This window comes from Schistocerca piceifrons, chromosome 3 (genome assembly GCF_021461385.2).
Source record: "Schistocerca piceifrons isolate TAMUIC-IGC-003096 chromosome 3, iqSchPice1.1, whole genome shotgun sequence".
Taxonomy (NCBI): Eukaryota; Metazoa; Arthropoda; class Insecta; order Orthoptera; family Acrididae; genus Schistocerca; species Schistocerca piceifrons.
The window spans coordinates 920558803-920563401 of NC_060140.1; the positions used below are offsets into that span (position 1 = coordinate 920558803).

The 4599-nt window shown below is 43.9% G+C and overlaps 1 pseudogene; it reads left to right on the forward strand.

Annotated features, from left to right (window-relative positions):
- The first annotated feature begins 2890 nt into the window (after positions 1 to 2890).
- Positions 2891 to 3008, forward strand: LOC124790463 (annotated as a pseudogene).
- The last annotated feature ends 1591 nt before the right edge of the window (positions 3009 to 4599 follow it).

The following is a 4599-nucleotide window of genomic DNA, read 5'->3' on the forward strand; positions in this document are numbered from 1 at the left end:
TCTTGCAGGTAGAGTCCAGCGTAAAGCACGTCCAGTGCTGGAGATTGGGGCCAGCACCTGGTTGTGAGGCTTCATTTCAACCTTTTTAATAATATATGGTGACTTGCACTAAGTTTGTCTTTTTTAATACACATTTCTCTGTTGGTGCATTAGTGGCCTGAGGACATGAAATAATTTTCTTTCGTGGAAATAATTATGTTTTTGGAAACTTTCACACCATTCAACATCCTCTGCTCTTATAGAACTGTATAGGAAACCTTAGAAACTGCACTGAAAAACAACTCCACTTTCCCGTCAACCTGTAGACATTTCTACGTGTCTGAACTTGGGCGTTTTGTTACTTTACAACGCTAACATGTATTTATATATTTGTTGACGTATGTCACTCGTATCAAGAAGCCACCAAAATTAGCAGTCCCTGAAAAAAGCAAAAATTTGTGTTAGAACATAAAGAGGACACGCTATGCAGTAAAATATCACATTAAAATATCATACTAACTGGCAACAACTGCAGTTATTTTAAACTAAGGTAAAGAGGTAAAGTATAATAAGGACACAAGAAGTTGTTCTCGCGTGATATTGTGTCATCATCTAGTTACATGATGGCTTGCATAAGAATAACCATCCAGCGCATTAGTCTTTAGTAAGTTCAAATGGCTCTGAGCACTATGGGACTTAACATCTGAGGTCATCAGTCCCGTAGAACTTAGAACTACTTAAACCTAACTAACCTAAGGACAGCAAACACATCCATGCCCGAGACAGGATTCGAACCTGCGACCGTAGCGGTCGCGCGGTTCCAGACTGTAGCGCCTAGAACCGCTCGGCCACCACGGTCGGCTAAACTGTAAGTATTTCGCAGTGACGTGCAATACACGAGTTCCTTCGAAACCGGAAACACGGCCTTGTTCTATAAAGCTACACTTCCGTTAATAGGCTAACAAGCTAAATAGAGCAGCTGATGAGGGAAAGGGGTTCGGTACTGTCCTCATATCTTTTCATGACTGACTTAAATAATTTACATGGATGGCTCTGCTAAGGAGGCCATAGCCGCTTTCCTTTCCCACCGCTGTCCAAATGTGCTTGTGTTCTCGACTATATTTGTAACTATGAACTTCATCGTTCCTCCCTTTTACGTTGACACCTTTAAACATCGCACATGAACTGCAGTGTGAACGGACCGCGAATGTTTGTTTATTTAATTTCCTGTTATTCTATAAGTCATACTGAGAAATGAGCACGCGCATTGGGGCGATAAATGAAATTTAGCGCAATACTCACGCTATCTTCTTTCCCCATATTTTAGTTACCATCTTTGTCCAGTGGTTTTAGGTAGTTATCAAGTTGGAGGCTAAAGGTTCCTACGTTTTTAACAGCAGATCGTGTTTCGGTTTCACTGCTTTTTGTTATAAGGGTTTTTCAACATATGACAGTTTAATAGAAACATGGCCGACAGGATTTAATTATTGGCTGCACATTTTCTTCAGATTAAAATACTGCGACTTTTTTTAAAATAATAATCACACTATATCAAAATCGCATAGGTCACAGGTATTATTTATTTTTGCAGTTCAGTTGTGAGATGTACTTTACTCCGCTTTACCACTTATCCCATTAATCTGATGGAAGTACCATTAGACTGCACAAAGAAAACTCGATTTTTAAAACTCTGCAAATTATCTTGGACGCCAAATCCGTAGTAGCGCGGTAAATGCTATGCAACGAAATTAAATGACAAGCGGACAATACAGGTTCGTTACATCAGCAAACAGCGTATTGGATTAAACAAAAATCCACCGTTTTTCGCAGTTACTCATTTCCACCCTGATACGGAGAAACCAGATTTACGCTTTATATTTGCAGTGACATTTTTATACAGGAAATTTAGTTGATTGACACTTTTTATTGCAAAGGATTAAGTTTAATGCGGCAGTTCTGTAAGCCTGATGAGTTAATGAGATGTGCTATATCACAATGGAATTTAATAACGTTCGCCTACCTCTTTCTTCTAAACACCGGTTTTACACGAAATTTCCATCTGCTCAATACACTAAACCTTTGCGCATACTCGCTATTATATCAACATATATCAGCAGAACTATCGATATGCTCGCACAGGGAATTTGTCAAGAAATTTTCTTGTTTGTTAATGCTACTGTGTTACACACACTGAGGTGACATGAATTACCTCTTAATATCGTGTCGAACCTCCTTTTCCTGGCGTAGTGCAGCAACGAGAGCAAGGATTCAAAAAGTCGTTGGCAGTCCCCTGCAGAAATATTGAGCCATACTGTCCGTATAGCCGTCTACAATTGCGGGTAAATGCTGCTGGTAGAGGATTTTGTGCTCGAACTGTTCTCTCGATTACGTCCCGAGAATCTCGACGGCTGGCCAAATCATTCACTCGAATTGTCCAGAATGCGTTCCGAATAATTGCGAACATTTGTGACATTGTGACATGTCCCATTGTCGTCCATACAAATTTCATAGTTGTTTGGGAACGTGACTCCTACAAATGGCTGCATATGATCTTCGAGTAGCCGAACATAACCAATGATAGGTTCAGTTGGTCCAGAGGATCCAGTCCATTCCATGTAAGCACAGTCCACACCATTAACGATCAACCAGCAGCTTGCACAGTGCCTTCTTGACAACTTGTGTCCATGGCATTGTGGGGTCTGCGCCACACTCGAACCCAAACATCCGCACCTCTTACCAGCTGAGACCGGGACCCATCAGACCAGACCACGATTTTTCATTATGTGATATGGTCACAAGCCCAGGGGAGGTACTACAGGCGATGTTGTGGTCTTAGACAAACGCACTCGCGTCGACCATCTGGTGCCATTGCCCGTTAACACCAAAATTCGTCACTCTGTCCTTATTGATAGGCAACGGCCTTGCCGCAGTGGTAACACCGGTTCCCATCAGATCACCCAAGTTACGCGCTGTCGGGCGTGGTCGGCACTTGGATGGGTGACCATCAAGGCCGCCATGCGCTGTTGCCATTTTTCGGGTGCACTCAGCCTCGTGATGCCAATTGAGGAGCTACTCGACCGAATAGTAGCGGCTTTGGTCAAGAATACCATCATAACGACCGGGAGAGCGGTGTGCTGACCCCACGTCCCTCCTACCCGCATCCTCCACTGAGGATGACACGGCGGTCGGATGGTCCCGGTAGGCCACTCGTGGCCTGAAGACGGAGTGCTGTCCTTATTGATACGTTCGTCTTACGTCCAGTATTGATTTCTGCGGTTATTTCAGTCTGTTAGCACTGACAGCGCAGACGTGGCTGTTCTTGGTCGCTAAGTGAAGGCCATCTGCCACTGAGTTGTTCGTGGTCAGAGGTAATGCCTAAAATGCCTGAAATTTGGTACTCTCGGCGTACTTTTGACGCTGTGGATCTAGAATAGTGGATTCCCTAACGATCTCCTAAACGGAATGTCCCATGTCTAGCTGTAGCTACCATTCTGCATCCGTAGTATTAATTCCCGCCTTGTGGCCATGATCATGTCGGAAACCTTTTCACATGAATCATCAGAGTACAAATGACAACAGCACCAATGCACTGCCAGTTTATACATCGTGTACGCAATACTATCACCGTCTGTACACGGACATAGCGCTATCACATCACTTCTGTTTCCTCAGCGTCCACAGAAGATCCAGACCACTACGATCGCCGTCTACCATGAAAAAGAATACCACAAGGTGTAGTAGAGCACGTGGCGCGGTAATGAAATTACCCGTTGTGCAAACCTGAAAGACGATGGTAACTTTCTCATGATGAGTCACTGCCAGGTACCTTAGGTCGATGAAACTTGGACCAAGCATGGAAAGAACTGCTGCAGTATAGAACAAAAAGTAACTGAAAGAAATACGCAATGAGACGAACAGAAATAACGCTCTATTCACAGAATAGAATTATCCTGGAGTCACCGTGATCTATGATGGTCCCCTGGATAGTGCATTCGGACGTGTTACAACCTCTCCAAAAAGCATCTCACACGAGTTCAATGGGATTTAAGTCAGAGAAATGGGCAGGTGCATCCATTCGCCAAGTACCCTGTACGATGCAGTCTCCCACTGTCAACCATAAAATGGAATTCAAGGGCAAATGCATCCCTGAGATGACGCACATGGGGAAGAAGTAGCAGTGTCACAGAACAGTTGCCTGGTCAGAGCAACGTTTCTAAGGATGTGGAGGTCAGCACGGCCTTGCAAAATTTTTTCTCCCCAATTCATGGCACCTGGACCACCAAAACGATCATGTTTGATAATGCTGGACGTTGGGTCTTACCCACTCGTCTCGAATAGGGTGCCTAAGTGACGCTGCGTTCTCGGAATGCTATACGTCAATTCAAGCAAATAACATAAGGTAGCTTTATTTCTGTAAAGCAGATTGACAATACTTAACTTGGAGGTTTACAAGTAGTAGTCGCAAACGACGCGCGACATGTAAACAGTTATATTCGCCGCTATAGACAAGTGCAGACAAGCAACTGTTAAGGATCGCTACTAGCTGTTCTTGTAGCTAGCTCCGCGAATACGTTCCACTTATGTCCGTATACTGAGGCGATCTGAGCGTTCGAGGCTGGC